The 20,038-nt window shown below is 34.2% G+C and overlaps 1 protein-coding gene across 1 annotated transcript in view; it reads left to right on the forward strand.

Moving 5' to 3' along the window:
* The window catches only part of KIF6 (kinesin family member 6), a 154,018-nt gene that overhangs the window by 73,267 nt on the left and 60,713 nt on the right, over nt 1–20,038 (forward strand). The gene's annotated exons all lie outside the window — the stretch shown is intronic.

A 20,038-nucleotide genomic window follows, 5' to 3' on the forward strand; every position in this document is an offset into this window, starting at 1 on the left:
ACAATTCTATGTATCTGTGATTTACACTCTATTTTAGGAAAACACTGGAAGGTTTTTTTCTTAGTCCTCAACATAAATCAAACCAGTTTCTCCATATGTATGTCTCAATAATATAGGTAATACAAAGAGGACATGTTCCTGTGTCACTGCCAAAATACACAGCAGCACCTGGGCATAAAAGTGCTGGAAATACCTGCATCTCTTCCAAAGCCAGATAATTCACTGGAAGGGTAAAAACCCAGCATAAACTGCTGATTGATAAATTGTTCAGTTTGGTTTCTTTCTTGAGATCTGTTACTTAGTGTTTAGATTAAGTGCAAAACCCACAAGATTTATTATTTCTTCCTGTTTTAACTTGCTATTATAATTCTGTATATGTATGTAACCTATTCTCTTCTGGTTTCTGATGTGTCATATGCATATTTAAAATGATAAGTATTTAGACATTTATAGCTCAGCCTTTTACACCTTAGTTTTCTGAGCACAACAACTTGGCCCGGTGATCAAAACATCCGCATGGCTGAATGAGAATAACTTAGGGTAAATAATCTCCAGCTCTTGTGGGGAATCCCGAGTTTGGGCACATAGCCTGCAAAGCTAATTTAATGAGAAAAAGGAGAAGTACTTAGAAAGATAGGTCTAAGGCAGTCATGAGGTTCATTGTATCTTTGTACGACCAAGCAGGATTTATAGTTAGGGCATCTGTAAACAACTAACGGTGTTGATCTCTGTAGGCGTGTTGTTAGTTCCTATGATTTCAGTTGGACCTAATCATATATCAAACACTCATGTAATGTTTCGACACTCTGTGAATTAGAACTTTAATCTATTTATCCTTACTGTTTGAAGAAGCAAGACTAAGTCCAGAGAATTTCTTTCCCATGTCTAACTTCCCTTGTAAATTGTTGCAGGTTGCTATCATGTGTTGCTCTTAGGTATAACTTTGAGTGATTTAATGGTAAATAAAACTGGATATAAAAATAAAAGTATTCTTCAAAGTTAAAAAAAGATTGCCTGGAATAGTTATATTTTGGAATGTGGCCTGTTTGATTTTGATTTTAAAATTTTGACAAATGCTTCTTTGAGATTGGGATATTAACATATCCACTTCAATCCACAAAATTATTATGCAGCATCATGGGAAAATGGGAAGAGCTGCTCAGAATGAACATCACCATTCTTGAAGAGAAAGTTTACTTGAGATTTGTAATACAACTTTGAGGTATTTTAGACTCAAATAAATAGGCATGTTTTAATCTCTGACTGACAAGCCCTAAATGAATATAGTGTTTTCCAAATAAATGATTTTGCTACAACCTTCCATGCATTTGTTGCCATAGGTTTGATTCCTGCAGTGTACTCTGCGTAGAGCTACAGATTTAAACTGGTTTGAAATTTAATATGGTACAAAAAGTATCTGCTTGTCTGTTAAACAGAAATGATCTCTGCATACATGTAATGGCACAGCTCTACAATATTTCTCAAATTAAGCCTTTGGCCTAGAAATGTCAGTCATTTGGGACCTGCCCTTTAAAGAAACCCTGCTAGAAGTTGCCTCTATTACAAAAGGGAAGATCTGTGGTCCGGCTATTGTTTCAAAAATGTCTTCACTGTTGGCATTCTCGTGAGGTGCTCCAGAGTTTTCTTGTTTTGCACACTTAAAAGTCTGATTTTCTCCAGATTTTTAAAAAGAAGGAATAGATTGAAAGGTGCCAACCATGAGAGATGTATGTTTTTATATTCCTATGGCTGAACTTGTTAACTGTAGCTCTTAATATTAAATCATTGAATTTATATTTAGGGGAAGAAAGCTTGGGTAAATTGAGTCATGTCTTGAACTTTTTCAGTAAAATAACTTTAATGCTGGGTTGAAAAATTCTATTATAATGTCTAAAACAGTGGAGAGGGACTCCAAAAAAAGGAAAAAATTGAAAAGATGATTCGTCTTTTATTATGTCTTACACTCTCCTCCTGGACTTTTTTTATTCAAATGTCAGGAATCTTTTTGATCTGTTTAATGGAATAAATTAAGAGACCATGTGCTGGTTACAAATAGCAAATGTGTTTCTGAATACTACTTTTGTCTTTCTTGTGAAAATACTGTGGCTGCCAGGAAACTGTAGTAGGAGTAGACAGTGGAAGCAATTGATACTACAATAGTTATTGTACCTCACACTTGACAGTCTGAACTCTGGGAGGGGAAAATTTATTTGGAAGGGGTAAAAAGGAATGGGCAGTACAAATTGGAGTTCTCTTTTGTAAATAGGGTAGAAAGGAGCAAAAATATATGTGGCTTAGGATGTGTTCCCAACGAAGCTGTGAATAAGATCAGAAATGAGAGAGACTTGAATATTCAAGGGAAGGAAGAGCTAAGTTACTAGGAAAGGAAAAGTGAACCCAAGAGAGTTATTGAATGGGAAATGGGCAGAAAGACAAGACAGTAATACGTGTTTTGAAATTCATGTGCATTAAAATGGAAACAATAGTTGTGAAGTGGCTGCTTGTCATCCTTAATTTACCTGTAGCACCCAAGAACTGAAAGTTCAAAGACAGAGGCCTCAGAGGAGTCACATTTTAGATTTAATAGAGCTTCCTTAAATTACTAGTGCTGTAGGAAGAAGTACAGTTTTAAAGTGAGGCATATATAATTGTGATCCCTTTTGTAAATTTGTTAGTCTTTAAGATGAAGAAGATTGGTCTGGAGATAAAGCAACCAGATTAACAGCAGATTTTTTTTTTTTCTTTATTGATACTTTTAAACACTTGGTTTGGAAAAACTGTGTTGTTACAGTCAAAGACCTAATTTTGTCATAATAGACATTATGCAGGGCAAGGTCTGGTAAAACACCTGTTAACAAAGTCCAAAAAAATATGATTGACAGCCTGTTCAGCTCATCTGATGAGCATCATGTATTTCATGATTTCCTGTTGCAGCAGCCCAAGTGTTTGTAATAGAGGCTTTCTCATTAAAATGTCCTTTTTATCTGCCTCTGAATGAGGCATTAAGAGTGTCAATGCCAAGAATAACAATGACTATGTTATGTCATGTTCCAATGAATAGTTTCTCTGCAGGCTTTTCATAAGTGACTCTTTACAGTGCGTTCACATGTGAGGCTGTACAGAGAGAGGAGAGGAAAAATAGCAAAATGGAAAAAATGCAATACTATCAGGTCATGCATGGATGAAGTAGTCAGTGTGTTTTTTGTTTGGAACCTGTTTGGTACTATTTTTCCAGAGAAATGTAAAAATGAATTTATTATTACTGGACTGTAATGCTTTGAGTGGTTAAATATGTACTAGTGGTGTACAGTTCTGGGGCTAAATTGAGGTTTTGTGTGGCTGAATGGAATGCCCAGCTTGGTTGGATTGAAAAATGTCATAAGACTTTTTTTCCCCAAACATTTCTGCCAAGTGCGTACAGGAAGTGGCTTTGGCAGTTGTATCCAAACAAGTAACTTCATTTCCTGGAATCTGCTTTTTGCAAAATGTGGACTTTAGGAAAGAAAGTGTAAAGAGGGATGTTAAGTGGTAGAGGAAAGAGCACCCTTAAAAGCCTCTGAGAAGAAGGTACAAATTATCAAACTCCATTTTTTCTAGGTATAGTCACAACAGTGTTATATAATTTCTTTTTTTGAAATTGATAGTTTATTTATATAGTAAAAATAATATTAAAAATCTATTGACCATAACTGCACATAATTATGAAACCATTATATTTATTATGGTCCATTTAACCATGGTCTATTTTATGTCTGTTTGGTGTTTACCAGCAAGGCAGCTACAAAGTAGTTGAAATAGAAGAGAATGTGTTGTATGACCACTCATACAACAAAGGACCTGTGAGCAACCTGAGATTTTCTTATTGTCATTAAAAAAAAAAACTAAAAAGAGAATAGATGTTGCAGGTATAGTTTTCAGTTATAAAGAACACATGAGGTTAGGTAGTAGTATTAAACATATTCTGCTAAAAATATGAACATGTTATCTGACTGGTTGGGTGCTTTTTTGCATGCTATTGTGAGTTCATCTTTTTCTAGTCTAACTTGCTGGATTTGAACTACAGTTTTTTTCTTCTGTTTTGTCTCAGGGTGTTTATTTGTTTTGTTGTTTTGGGGTGGGGTTTTTTTGGTTGGTTGGTTGAGGCATTTTGGTTTGTTTTTTTGGGTTTTTGAGGTTTTTTTTGTGTTTTGGGTTTTTGGGTTTTTTTGCCAAATCTCTTAAAGTTACTAACCTTAATATTTCAATAATAGTGCCTGCATTCTAATGTTTTGATGGGTATCTGCCAATAATATAAACACAGATTTCATCATCCTAAACCCTTAATCTCAGGGTCAAATCATTGATATTTTTCAGATGCTTGAAAAGCGGTAATCAGAAGCTGTTTTGCATCAAATAATTTTTAAGGGTTGTTGCTAATGAGGGGCTATTTCAGAGTTACTAAGAGGGAAAAAGTACCTTGAGAAATGTAGTAGCAATGAGTTATACTGTGATGCTTCAGATAAGAACCTTGGACAAAATTTTAAAATTTCCATTTTCTTATAAATAATATTACAAAATCCTATACTCCAGAAAGCAAAGTAAATACTTTAAAAAAATCTTAATTTCAGAAAAAAAGCTTCAAGTTTCACAGCTAATCAAGAAATCAGAATATATAGTTTTAGTAATAGATGTAGTTACTTACTACAAAATGACAATATAAAAAACCAACTTTCTATAACTATTGTTCTATGTAGTCTTTATCCAGTCATTAAAGATTCTGCTAGTGGATGAAGAGACAGGAAAAAATGCTTTGGAAGCAATTCAGAACAATAATTAAAACATAAGTAAAGATAAGCAAACAAGTAAACCTTTCCCAAGTGGCACAAGCTGTTCTTGCTATGTCATAAACAGCACCTGCTGTACATTTTGGGCAAGTGAAAGCTTTACCTTTCCCTTTTCATATTTAGTTCTTTTTATATTTTATTCTTCGTGCAATCATCTATTTTTTTTGTTTTTAAAAGTTCACTTTTTTATTGCTTAAGCAGACAAGCTTCAGACAGTTGTTGTTAGCAGTTGTGCCCTTTGACTACTTGTGCCACTCTTTTTATTCCAAAAGAAATTAAATTTCTTTGTAAGAATAATGTACAAGCTCCTGTTAACATTTGCCTTTACATGTTTCTGATTTTTCACTGAATGCTTGTGATAAAGTGGGTTGTCTAACAGAGGTTGTTAGCTGGCTTATTCTTGTTGTTTGTCATAAAACAACTCAGCTTTCCACTGCATTATAGAGGCAATACATTGCATTGAATAAGATCCTAGACTGAGATGCAGGCCATCTGGTTTTTATTTCAATCCTTATTATTTACTAAGTTTGTGAACTTACACAAGTGACCTCATCTCTCTGAATCACTTTTTTCAACTGTGAAATACATTAAGAGTGGCTTATCTTCCTTGATCACTTTGAGATTTCATGTTCAAAGGCCATGTCTAAGAGCAAAACCTTGTTTTTCTAACATTGAGGAGCAGTTGCAATGATTTGTGAAAATAAGACTGAATTAGACACAGAAACCAACATGAAATCTTGGAAGTCTTGACTCTTCATTTTTAGTCAGCATAACTATCCAATTTGTTTGGGAAGCTTTGCTGAAACTCTAGACTATGCTGGCTACTTAAAATTCCATACAAGCATGGGCAAACGTATGGTATGTTTGATATTTATTATAAATTCTGAGAGTAAGCTACTTGCAAAGCTGTCTCTACTTGCTCAGTAAAAGACAGAAAAGCACTCAAAGTGGGCTAAAAAAGTTGTGTTAAAATTATTGAATATTTTTATTATGAATTTTTTCTTCTGCAATACCTCCCCACTTTGATCAGCACTCCTTATTTATGCCATTTACATCCAGCTATAATTCTGGGGAGAAATAATTCTAAATATTTCAGAAATTTCCTTTAATCTTTAAGTGTACAGAGAGAGACTGACATCAGTTTGAATAATGACCAGTGGTTGGAAACAGAAAAATGTCTTAGTTTTGTATCAGAACCGTTAAAAAAAACCTTGCATTAGGGAATACTAGAAGAAAAGGAGTTCTGGGAATATATCCTTTGGATTTTCAGCAGTTTTATTTAATTAATTAAAGCCTGATACAAGAGCTCATGGCTCTGATACAGCACATTTAATGTTGTAGTAAGGTTGAATGACAAGGAATGTCCATAATTCATTGTCCCCTTTTGATGTTCAGGAAAACAAGCAGTTTAAAGCCATCAAATAAACATAGTGTACTTGGCTTTCAGGAAGAATTATGCTATTTTTCTTGTGATAGTCACTTATTTCAACAGATTTTCAAGGGGCTAAGCTGCTTTTAATTCTAAGTCCTGACATAAGCAGATTTAGAGCTACAGAGGTTATTGGTTCAAAAATTGTCTTTTGATCCTTTGTTGCAAGTTAATTATATAGTTCACTTGGTTACAAATTTTGGTTAAAAAGGAATTGAAAGAAGTTTCTTTTCACAGTGGAAATTGTGCCAATATGAAATGGAATTTGATTCAACTACTTTATATTACATTATTGGGTTTTTCATTTAGTTTTGTTTTTTTGGTAAGAGAAGTTCCCTCAAATAGCTTCCAAGACCATTGAATTTTCACCAGAAAAACTCTGTGGTATCATGAGCCAGAGACACAATAGGGTATTCTTGCCTCTGTGACCAATCAATTTTGCCTTTAATATCTCTGGTACAAGAATGTCATCACTTTTGATTAAAATGAGAGTTTTTTGAATCACAGAAATAAAAGTCAATAATTATAATTCAGAAGAACCCAGATTAGTTTATTTTTAGTTATGATTCTTCTCAATTTTAATACAATAGACATGTTAGGCATCGTAACAAAGTTTTACTTTTCTCTATTTATTTACTGTGGAGTCTATAGGCAGAATAAATAAAGCTGAGAATAAATTAGTGCGAGCAGTTCTCTGAAGAGAACATATTTAGGTTATGTCAAAAGTTATTGTGCAATTGTATATGTGTTGTATAAAAGAAAAATAATTTGTATTTTGAATAATGAAGACGTCCTTCTAGTTTCGGGGGGTTGGGGAGGGCAGTTTCACTTGTTTATTCTCAGGAGCAAGAAAGGCACTATGTCTCTCTGCTTATCCATATGTTTACTGTGTACATATGTGGCTGTCTCTTCAATTGCCATGAATGTACTTGGGGGAAAAATATCTGCACCTGTTTGTTTGCAGGATCAGGAGTTTAGCTTCTAAATTAATTCGCTTTCCATTATCACTGTTGAGGATGGAAAAAATGTGTAATCATGTAGTGCAAATATACATCTAATAGTAAGGGATTTGGAATCACTGTAATTTTTCAAAGGCTCATGGAATATATATATTTCTATAAATAGGAACCCACCAATGAGACAAAAAGTGGTCAAGAAATTGCTTAAGATACATGAATAGATTTCTGAAAGACAAATATTTTGTGAATCATTATAAGCAAGTAAATGTTGCAAAATTGTAGGTTTATTTTACCACACTCCAGTATCACATCTGACTTTTATATCATGGGGAATGGTTGCTGTACATAAAGACAAGGAATTATTATTTTGGTGAATGTGGTTATTTGTTGTTATGGGAGCAGAACTTATTTTAATGGGATAGGCCACACTAACCCACAACTACAGGGAAAAGGCAGTTCCTGCCTTTAGGGACAATTTAAGATGGAAGCTTCATCCAAAATTTGAATTTACTTTAGCATGATGAGGTTTCAGGGATTGAATTTGGAGTTAATATGTACACTTCTGCTTCAAAACTATATTTGTAAACCCTGACCCAGTTATTTCTGATGTTTACTCTGAAGACAAAAAATAACATGAATAGCACAGATCTTTTGGTTAACTTAGTGGCAATTTTGAGGTATTAGCTATCTCTGGCTATTCATTCTCCCTTTGTTATGATATAAATTCATTTTCTGCAGCAGACCTGCCCTCGATGAAGGTATCTTAATCCCTTCAGTGACCCAATATGGTGGGATTTTACCTTGAAAGTATGCGAGAGTAGGAATTAATTGTCCAGTAATTTTACAGCGCTCATAGTTTTATGACTTTAAGTTCAAAACAGAAGTTTCTTTTCATTAAGTAGTAGTTCTTTATTAAAATGTATTAAGATATACTTAATAAAAAAAAAATCTGACTCCGACTTTTTACAGCAGCAATAGCATAAATATCGTACATGGCCAGTGTGATCTCCCTTACTGTAGCAAGCCTGAGACTGTCGGGGGAGAACTCATTTTTAATGAATATGTTCCTCCTCCATTTCCCTTTTGTATTACTTCTTGGTTCTGGGAACAGTACTGTGGTTAGACATAAAAGGTGTTCTTCATTCATCACCCTAGAGTGCATGTACCATGCTCCAAAGATAAATGTGCAAAGAGAAAAAGGTCCAGGTGAAGCCCTGGATTGACAGGAAGAGGATTTGAGATCTGGCTGCATAGGGCTAGACATACGACGTAGTAAAGAATAATTCTTTTTTAGCCATTTGAAGATTGCAGAACTGGCAGTGGGGAACTCTCACATTCAGTCTTATTAATTCAAAACCTAGGGATATTTATATATTTGAATGGCTATTTTGACAACAACGGTGGACGTTAAGGATTGTGTTTCAGGTGATAATGATAGTACTAGTTGCAGAATTTAATGTTCCTCATTTTAATTAAACTTTCAATTTAAAATATAGACATTTTAAGCATTGCTCCTAGGTCTAATAACATGGGTTATTAGAATCCTATGGGTTGTGTTTTTTCAAATGCTTCTCAGTCTTCTATGAGGAGTGCCTGTGCCAAGAGGAATAAACAGGGATATTTGTTTGAATTCCAGAAATATTTCTGTAGTATTAATGAAATTTCTCAAGCTTTTTTTTATTCCTTCAAGCCATCTAAACTAAAGACACTTATTACCACTTACTACTTTTAGTCTTGATATAAAAAGTGAGGTTATTGCTTTTATCATTTTGTCATACGTAAGAAGTCACAGATTTACCACATGCAAGGTTTTAGAGGCTTTTAGCTGATACATAGGATTGGGTAGTGCAATACCAACTTTCACTGACCCTGATAACACTTTGGCCAACTTCCTTCCATCTTCCTTCACTCAAATGTGTCTTTAGGTGGTGTTTCTTTAGAGCTGCACTCAAATAGCAAGTTACACATTTTGAGTATTCACTTAAGTATATATCCCCTCTAAGGAAAAATACATCCACATACTTAATCTTCTGCAGTTGCTCTGTGGTTTTACAATGACCATTTTTAACGTCCTTTGTGGTGAAATTGCCAGAGCAGAAGTACTGTCATACCTAAAGCATGACAGGGAAGTATGAAGAGGGACGCCAATGGATGCAATCAGAGGATAGGAGCTCTGTTGTCACATTAGGAACTTAGAAGCATGAAAGCAGATATTCAGTTGCAATAATTAATGACTTATTGATTTATATCCAGAAAAAAGGGTCACCTCACAAGGGCCTAACTGTCCAGCTGAGTTTGTCAGTTATATGTTTGTTGATAAAAGCAGTGTTTCTGTTCAGTATACATGAATTTTTCTCCGCAATGGTTGATATATTCATAGAGTGTGAATGCATTTTTATTCATATGAAACTTTTCAAAGTCATCTGTAAGCTACTAAGTGAAGAAAATCATAATTTATCTTAGAATGTCTTAAGCTTGGGCTGTATTAGAAGAATAACAAAAGAAACATTTGAATGGAGTTTGTCTCTACCTTCATACAGAGTTTTCCGCTGGTCTCTGGGACCTGGGATAACAGAAGGCTAGTGGTGATAGTAATGACTAAAGTGAAGAAGGCATTCAGAAGCCCTGCCTTTTCCATGTCCTTAGTTACTAGGTCCCCCACCTCATTCTGCAGGGGACCCACGTTTTCCCTGGCCTTCTTTTGTCACCTGTATATGTATAGAAGCTCTCCTTGTTGTCTTTAAGCCATTTCTTTACATATTGCACTTTGTGTAGCCCAGTACAAGAAAGGAACAGTTAAACAGCATAACATCAGTACATATAAGGTGATAAGGTAATGCTAGGTCACAGATTGGACTTGCTGATCTCAAAGGTGATCTCTTTTCCAACCTAGTTGATTCTGTGATTCTACATACTTACTGTACAGCTCACATAAAATCAACATGAATATCCAGTGGTACTGGAAACAGTCAATGGTTTCAGTCTTGGCAGACAAAATATTTTTGATAAAAACAAAGAGAAGATACCTCATTCTTTTACTTTTCTCTACAGAATGAATGTATTAGGGATGGAAATTGAACCTTCCTTTTAAAATTTTTCAGTTTCATTTCAAAATGTATTGCTATAGATGCAATTTGATATCCAAAAAATTTGATCAGCTGTTCATATATATTTTTGTAACAAGGACAGCTACTGCTTTTCCATTCTGATTAATTCACAAATACTTGCATAGAGGCAGGATTTCTCTTTTTGCAAATGACCGCTAATGACTATAACTCAAACCCATGTGAACTTCCGGTAAATTTAGTATTATATATTAAGAATGTTCAAGTTAATATCTTTACTCCTGCTCATGGAATCTGAAGGTTTTATTCTTAGAATATTGAAAGGGAATACTACTGATGTGTTGCATAATTTTGTTCATAAAAATATGATGTGCATGCTATTTGTCATAATTATCAGAAAAATTTTGATTTAAACTCTGAGTTATTTGTTTTACTTTATCTCATTTTTAGTGAGTAGTAGGATTTTAGTAAAGCTAACTGAAATATAGCTCTAATTTGCAGTTTTAATAAATTGTTTTGATGGATGCCTCTGCTCAAAATGTTTTATTAAAAATGCAAATTACAGCTTTACTTAAACCTGCTCAGCCTTCTAGACTGTGTTATCACTAATTTAGACAGCAAGTACACTTACTTCATGGGATTTGCAAAACTGATTTTAAAAAAGAATGTACATGGCCTTCAGAATATTTTTTTTTTTCTCTACAGTCTACAAAGATTTAATATTTCCTTTACAATTCAGTCCTTCAAGATAGATTTTTTTTCCCATCCAAAATGAAATGCAGTCAAAAGAGTTCTTAAAAGCAGTAAAAACAGCTGAGGAAAGTCTAAAATAATTAGAAATTTTACCTAAAGATAGCTGAGAGTTTTGTAAAAAACAGTATGATAAAATTTGAAAAGCAGAAGTGAAAGTTCAGGAGAAAAATTAGCCAGTTGGATTTTTCAGGCCCCATTGCTATCTCCTCCTTTTCTGCTTTGTCTGCTTTTTCAAAACCGCTATAAATGAAAAAATTGAATAGATGAATGTGGCTGAACTGGAAATAACTGCTCTCTTTCTACATTCACTAATCTTTACTTTGTGTTACTAAAATGCACTCTTTGTGTAACACGAGAGGCACAACATCCTTAATTCCAAAGCAAATTCAACACCTTTTGTCAGGTTAGGTGTTTAGGAACGTGCAAGTTACACAATTGTTCTCTAAATGTCTGCTGATTTATGGGCACAGGACTCCCATTTTAACTCTGCTGGACTTCTGGAGCTTGTCATATGCCTAGAAGACCTCAGTTGTGAGATTAGTTGAAACTACTGAAAGCTCTATTTTGTGTGTATATTTAAATTACAGTTAATATGCATTAATGTAGCAGTTACATGATTCCCTCAAAGAGGGATAAAATGCTTTTTCAGTAGGTGAGTGCTTGAAATTTATTGTGGTCACTTCTGAGGTATAACATGCCTAATGTTCTATTGTCATGCTATTGTTTTTTCGAGTCTGGACATTGGTACATAAGAGGCTTCTGTGCTCATTCTCAGAGATGAACCCCAATAAAGCTTCGAGAGGGCAATATTCAAATTTCTTTTTTTTTACAGATCAATTTTATTCATTTCTTAATGGTTGATGTTCAGCTTCCAAAAGATCTAAGTGATGGACATAATAAATCTGTGTTCATCTTGAATATAAACAGATAGTAAATTTTAAAATTAGCTAATTTAGATTGCTGCCTGGCAAAAATAAAAAGCTTACCAGGAAGTTTATCTCATGGTTTCTTCTCTGAGCTCTCTACTTCAGCATATCCCATTCAGTGCTGGTGTTTCTGCTGGGAGAGAAAAAAAAAATAATTTCTCATGAAGTTGCCCCTGCACTCCTGTAGTTTATAGCATGAAATAGTAAAAGAAAAAGATAGCCCCAAGATGGTACCCACTACAGAGAATTTTTTTTCTTTTCTACCTAAGATGTAGTATATAGAAGCTTCTACTTCAGAAAACCTCAGTATCTTAATAAAGAAAAAGCTAAAATGTAATATGAAATTAAAAGTACAGTACGTTTCAAAAACCAGATTGATGTTTATAACAAGTTCTTTTCCCTCTCCTAAAGTGTTCTGAAAATGAAATATGCCTCTTTTGTGGTTTATGGTGTTACTGGCAAGCCTGGTGGTAGAAGTTATGCTCCAGACACCAAAAATACATGCAGATGTCTACAGATGTCCCTAACAAAAAAACTTCACTTGCATTTGATCCAAGCTGTCATGACTCCACTGATGTAGGTTGTCATTTGGTAGAGCTCTTAAAATATTCTTATCCACAGCTCAGAGTAATTCTTCTAGAATTGAGAAAGATATATTGAAAAGGAGAATATACATAACATGTCTATCACTCAAAACAGCATAAAACACCTAAGTTGAGAAAATGTTGAGACTATTCTATTTTTTTATAAATATGTTGGTTTGGTTGAAAAAGCAGAAAAGTTTCTGAGCCTAGAAGCCCTTTTTCGGGTCTAAAACAGAAGTGGCAAATATTGCTGCTACAGCATGTCAAGTACATGAAGCATGTAAAAACTGATTTAATTTGCTATTACTCAATCTTAATTGAAATCCTCTTCTTAAGTTCAGTGGTCTAAATTTGATTTTAAATCAAATCTAATTTGAGTTGACACAAGTGCATAAATATAGGCCCTTTCTTGTATTTAGTAAAATTTTTACAACTGCATCAACAATTGAAGGGAAGAGATTTAGGTTCCTAAAAACAAGGGAAATGCAGTTTCTTTGTAATATCTGGTGTTTGATGTAAACTCCACAATGCAGTATGACATATATATCCTGTTTTATGAGAAGTTATCTGAAATGTGTGAGTCTGTCGTATGCAGAAATGAATCTTATTTGTTTAGAAGTGGTAACACCATTGGGTGGGTCTCCTAAAGTTCTTGTGGGTTTGACTTCATATTTTCCTTCATATCCACCCACTGAGATTCTGCCAAGCCTACCATGCTTCATTTCATGCTTTCCCTTTGTACCTACTAATTAAGGACTTTCAATGTGTGTGTGTGTATTATACAATCAAATATGATCTCACAGGCAGCTTTAAAGAAGTAAACAATTGCAAAAGAAGATGATTTTTTTTCTTTTGAAGTAGGGTGTCATACATGAAATGCAAAATATTTCTCCAATAATACTTGTGTCAGAACACTACTACTTTATTCCCCACTGCTGAGATACGTAAACATTTTGTTTCTGCCAAATAGCCTTAAACTGCTTTCTCGTTTCTATGCTCCAACTTTGGCATTGATAACACTGGCGCCCACTGGCTTTTTAAAGAGAATATACTAACATAACTAGGCAACAGAAAAGTAGACATGCTGTAAATCATCAGTTCTAGTACAGATATTCTAGAGCATCTTGATTCCATGCCATGTAATCAGAGAAATGGTACTAAAAATTATATCTGAGAAATATAACAAATTATATCTGAGAAATCCGTAAGAAACAAAAAACATAATCAGACCAAAATGATCCTGAGTCTGACATCTAGGAAAATATATGCTCTCTCAGGTACAAGTCATTACCATATTTAGTTGCTATTAACAGTTTCCTTTTATCCTGCAATTCTCTCTAAAATTGTGCTTTGCAACATTTGACAGGGAGGCAAACTGGTATACTAATTTTCCAGAAGAGGAAAATGAGGGAGCAATATTTCAATAGTTTCAATCTTTACACATAGATATCGCTCTAAGATCAACCTGATATTCAACCAGACTCACCACATTTCAGTAAACCACGTTTCTTTCATTAGACATTAAAGGTCAGGTGGCTTTTGTTGCAAAAGTAGAGGAATTAAAAACATACCTGTACTGCCACTTGAGATTTCTTAAAATAATGAAACTGAAGACATTCAACGTGATTAAATTCAGCTATCATGTCCCATTTAAAGTTTTGTTGTTGTTCTATGGTCTTAGACAATCTTAAAATAGTCAATTTCATCTTCTTTAAAATTAAGGTTATACTTCATTTAACCCTTGGTTTTGAAATACAGTTCAATATTTTCCTTACTACTCCTGCAGAAGAATATTAATTAATGTAGTAATCTACTCCTTATGTGATTCTTGTAATTAGTTAGTTGCTGCATTCTTTGGAAGCATTTCAGTTGAACTTTATAAAAATTGACTTTTATGGAGTTGACACTATATGAAATATCTAGGGTTTTTCTGTTTTATTTCAATAATCTTAAAGTAATCCCATTCTTAATTATATTAATTGCATTAGAAATAGTGTTTGTCCTTGATTTGTGTCCTTCATGCTTCTATGCAAGATTGTTCTTTGCTGTTCATCATTTTCAGGGTTTCAACAAATTGTTCATTTTGCCCTCTTCCTCCCCTCTAAATAAACAAAGAAACTCCAGAGCCAGAGAAATTAATTTATGCTCGTTTTACTTTTATTTATTTCGTTGCGTCTGAATATTTTGGTTTTCCTTCAAAGCTTTTAACTTCCCCAGAAACTTTAACACTGCAGGAGTTCTGTGAGCAACCTTGTTTTATGTCTTTCTCATTTTTGAATTGTAGTTTAGTGAAGATAGCCATATGTAATATACACGTTTTTCATGAGAAATTTAGCTGAGCATTGCTAAATGCTCAGCATAGTGGGGAAGTATTTGTTGTATATCCTTTTGCCATCTGCTTGCCTATTTGTAAGTATTTATTCTTTATTGACTCTATGTTGCAAGCTCGGTTACATCTTTTTCCATTCTGAACAGATGGCTATGACATCTTGATGGATCCTGGTAACGATGTAATGAATTGTGCTTACATTACCTCTAATACCTTAGTTCTATAGCAAAGATTTACCAAATAATTTGTCTTTAGTATCCTTTGAAAGTTTTTGCAGTTCCTTTGTTCCCATTTGATAATATGTGGAAATACATAGTAGCCCAAACAGGCTGACAGTCCTCGTAAGCATGAAGACTCACAATTCATGCTAGTTGGTATCCTGAAATTCTTCAGACTACCCTCACTTGAATGAGACTTTTCCTTGAGCCAAGAGGACTCTTTGCTTCTATTGATTTCAGTGGAAGGGTTGATAACTCTTGTCTAACAGACCACTAAGTAACAATGGATAGAAAATAGAATGAGAAAGTGTTTTACTCTGAAAATGAAGTTTCTGCAAAACAGATACATGGGCAGATATGTGGACAGATGCGTTTCTCATCAGAATACATTGTCTGAACAGTTATTTCCAAGAGTTTGCTTTTGTCAACAGTCTTAATGTTCCTCCCTCAGAACAGATCAACTTGCAATCTTAATACTTCTCTTCTGGAGAGTTGTTTCCAATTTTTTTGTGGGTTAAACCAGCAGCCTCTGGCATGAGGGCTTCTGAAACCTCCTCAGAGCCTTCATACCAGGACCAAAATCTGGTTACAGGGTGGTATTGTGAGGAGACACTGTGGTTCTGCTTTCAGACAGAGATGATGTCAATTTTATGCTATTGTTTGACAGAGTTTCCCAGACCTAACTGAAGAGCAATGTAAATTTTTCCTGTAGGTTTCATGCATTAAACTTTATGAACATCATCTCGCTCTGAGGAATAACCCTTTTACAACAAACCAAAAAACAGAAGGTGGCCAGACTCAAGACTGGAAATGCCTTTTCCAGATTAAGCAGTCTTGACATTTGTATGGGAAGAAAAAAAAAAGAAAAAACCACTAAAATAAGTACTTTAAAAATATCTGATATTTATAAGTTTTGATCACTAATACATGCTGCACTAGGATCTGTTGGTGTTAGATGCATTTAAAAATCAGTATGGTCATGTAAATAGAAAACTGTGTTTGATCACTTTTAAAAACAAAATAAGGCCTATGTTTATCCCCTTGCATGCTCCTACCTTCTCAGTCTAGTCCTTGAATAATTCCAGTTCATACTATTTAATTTAAAAATAGCATTCATACAAATAATTTCTTTGTTGGCAGTTGAAGACCCAGCGCCACAACAGGGCACCACACACCTACCCTACATATTCCTTTAAAATTAAAATTTCTTTAAAATTAACATTTGGTGTTTAGGATGGCTGTAAATAGCATGTTGTATGAAACAGCACAGAATAAATGCTTAAGATCTCTAAATTAGTTAGTGATAGAATAGCATGCACAATGTCTGCCAGGGTCTTGACTGATATGCAGGCTTCTACCTCCTATAGACATACCACTGAGTCCTTGAATCCCTTTTGTCTTTTCTCACCTTAAAAAGCAATCAACAGCATTCAAAAGCCTCATTATGTTTTTGCTAACTGTATTTTGAATAATTACTGGTTTTGAGAGTTTAGCCCATTATCAATACCACAGGAACCTTTCTATTTCTTGGTCTCATTCTTGGTCAGATCTTGTTCTAGTTCAGAGCTTGGAGAGCTTGGGAGACATCACTGCCACCCTGCTAACTTAGGCAAGTTCAGTGGGACAGATGTAATTTGCACATTTCAACAGAGGAGCTTATTGAACCAAATTTTTTTGCTTAATATGAAAATTGAGAGAGCTCACTGGGTCAGAGAACAGACTGAAATCAGACCTTCAATGAGAACATTCCTAAACACACAAATTCATGATGTGGATTGAACCTGAATTTTACCAAAAATTGCAGCTATGTGAATTTGCTATAAATGATGATGGGTTTGCTGCAAATTTTTCATTGTGTGAGTTGAGCATATTTGTGTTTTAGTATTCAAGCCAAGTTATACAATCTAACAGGAAAGGTATCATTAAAATTAGGTTGATACAAACTTTATCTCTTATCTTTTTTTAATGCAATTCTGTCAACTGGGGTTTCATGAATGCAATTGAAAGAAAATTTTATGCTTTTTCCAATTATGTGAATTATTTTTATGATAATGACTATTCCAGGTCACATTGTAATGACTTGATGACATGTGTTTCCTGGTTCTCATCCTGCATGATATGATAGTTCTTCCTTAGATAAGAATTTTCAAATATTTACTTTGTAACATTATGCCATGGTAATTAAGAAGGAGAGGAGGATTTTTTTTGGCTCTTTGAGTGAAATAAATTGTTTTCTCTAGAAGTTTTAGCTGAACTATTCCACCATCCTGCCAAAACTTTGTCCTTATCATTGGTTTCTTCTCTTAATTCTGTTTTTGTTTATATAATATAGGCATTGTTGTACATAGATTTCAATTTCAAAGCTAGAGAAAAACAAATCCAATAACACCTTGTTTAAAATAACATAGAGCTAATTTGTTAGAATTAAGCTCAGGAAAAACAGGATGCCAAATAATGTTAATATACCATGGCACTTGGAGGTCATTTGAAAGAAGGTGAGCCTATTTTATGAAATTACAGATTATTTAAGGAAATGTAAACATCATGATTGAAGATACCACATCAACCTGGAAAAGAAATAAGCTTCACTACTGAGCAGAATGAAAACACAACTACTCCATCAAGCTTTCAACGTCTCTTGCAGTTTTTTTGCTGTTATTAATATAATTGTCTTCCCTTATTTTCTCCATAAATGTCACTGCCATTACCCATAGGCTGCAACATTTTTCTGTAAGTGATGTATGCTCATATTATACTGATGTGCAATTTCAATAGTCCTAAGTTTCATTCCATTTATACTATTTCCAGAGTGGGTTTGTTTATTACTTCATATGTTTCTGTATTTTCTTAAAATGAACAGTGTAAACCAGAAAATTTCAAAGTGTTCTGGGGATCTATTTTTGTGTGCTTTGTTTGGCTGTACAAATCTGATGCCTTTTCAAGCTAGTGCTGGAAAATTATTATCAGGTTACCTTTAATTTTGGTTGATGCATTTCTGCCAGGCAGTAGCAATAATCACTGTAATAGTTTTGTTTTCCAAACTTACTTTACTGTTTTTATTTGTACTGTCAAAGGCAGTACATGGCCAGAAGAGTTAAATACTTTACATTGCAGTGTTATGTATGAGTAAGGGCATGTCATTGTTTATCTTAGGCTTGATCATGATTTTTTTCCAGGCTTTCTGCACTTAGTACAAGCTTTTTCTGCAACAAAAGCAATTCTAGGGGGTCAATTCAGGCTGCATGTTAAAATTAGTGCTAGAGATGGGATGAATGTACTATAAAATTCTGCTCACAAAGCTGCCTGTTTTTCTACAAGGCAAGCATGAAACATGAACATTACACTCTCAGGTCATCACCTCAGAAAAAAAATATTTTCATGAATTCTCTTGCTCTTTTGGATCACACAGCAGTAAATAGTGTACTCTATCTTTCCTTGATTTTCATATACAGAAAGGGTGGAGCATTTCTGCAGGCTTTGCCATTCAGACATTCCCGGTGGTTCTATTTTCAACTCAAAATTTTTGAATTAGTAACAGATGGCCTGATTCTTTTGACAGAAAAGGGGTAAAATTTTCTCTGTATTTTAAAGAAATCTTTTTACACTTTTACTGATCGTTGAACCCTGAGTCCTAGTTTTTGCTACCAGCCTTCTCTATAAACAGTATCTTATATCACAGAAATCTTGCTGCAGTCAGTGGGAACTTATCCTGATATACAATGATGAGGTGCACCAGAATATATTTAGAATTACTTTAAAATGCAGCTTATGGATCAGTAAGGGATAACATGCCAGTATTGCACATCCCAGCCTGTTTAGGCATGTTTTGCTTATTTCTTGCCTCAGCTTCACTGATGTAAATGAGTATAGGACTTGGTGATGCTGACCCCAAAAACAAGGTATTTCATGTCCATGAAATAAGAAAAATGTGTTAAAGAAAGCAGAAGAAACTGCAGAAACCTGGAGAAGGAGAAAAACCTTACACCAAAATTACAAAGCAGGTAGCCTGGAGAAGAACTGGCATATGCACATATGTTACTGGTAATGCTGGTCTATTAGCATTAAAGATAGAGAAAACTCTTGCACAGCAAAAATCCTAGGGAGTTTTACAGCTCTTGTTCAAAATGGATTTGGAGGTCTCAGATAGCTATGAGGGAGGAAGGCAGACTTCTGGGTAGGACAAAAGAAAGACTCGAGGGGGAAAATCAAAAGAGAATCAAATTCCAATTTAAGGAATATAATTTTGGAAGTTTAAGTTGCAACCTGGAGGTTGAATTAAAGGTGGAGCTATCTTGCATTCTTCACAAAGTTTGTGTTAGAGTCCTCTTCCTTTCTGTTCCTGAACTGTCTTCATTCCCATAGTTTATTTAAGTGCAAGTCTCATCCTTTCTTCTTGCTAGTTTATTGACATATACGTACTGGTGATAACACAGATGCTGGCATAAGCTCTCATTCTCCCTAAGCCTTTGAATGTTTTTGTTAATAATAATACAGATACAAGGTATCTTACTTGGATGTATAGATCATCCAGCAGTAAGAACTGAAAATAATACAGACTGTAATATTTTTCTCTAATGATTTTAAAAGATTTGAATGCCAAATAAGTCTTGACATTGTTGTGCACAAAAGGAAACAAGCACCATGTTGCAGATGTAAAAAGGCACCAACCATTTGTGTATGTAGAATTCTTGCTTTACCTAAAAGGGTATGGAAAAGTATTTGCTAATGCATTATTAAAGAAGCCTGATTTTTTTCTTCCAAGAATATTGAAAATATTCAAGGTATACTTAGGGCCCAATATGAAACAGATGGAAGAAATACAGAAACAAACTGCATTGTGCTGTTGTGAAAATACTTCTGGCATGCACTTAAGAATATTTCACATATTTTAAATTTTCGAAGTTCAATTTTACTTATGAACATTTAAAATTATCTTGAGGAATGATATACCT

This window comes from Molothrus aeneus, chromosome 3 (assembly GCF_037042795.1).
Source record: "Molothrus aeneus isolate 106 chromosome 3, BPBGC_Maene_1.0, whole genome shotgun sequence".
Taxonomy (NCBI): Eukaryota; Metazoa; Chordata; class Aves; order Passeriformes; family Icteridae; genus Molothrus; species Molothrus aeneus.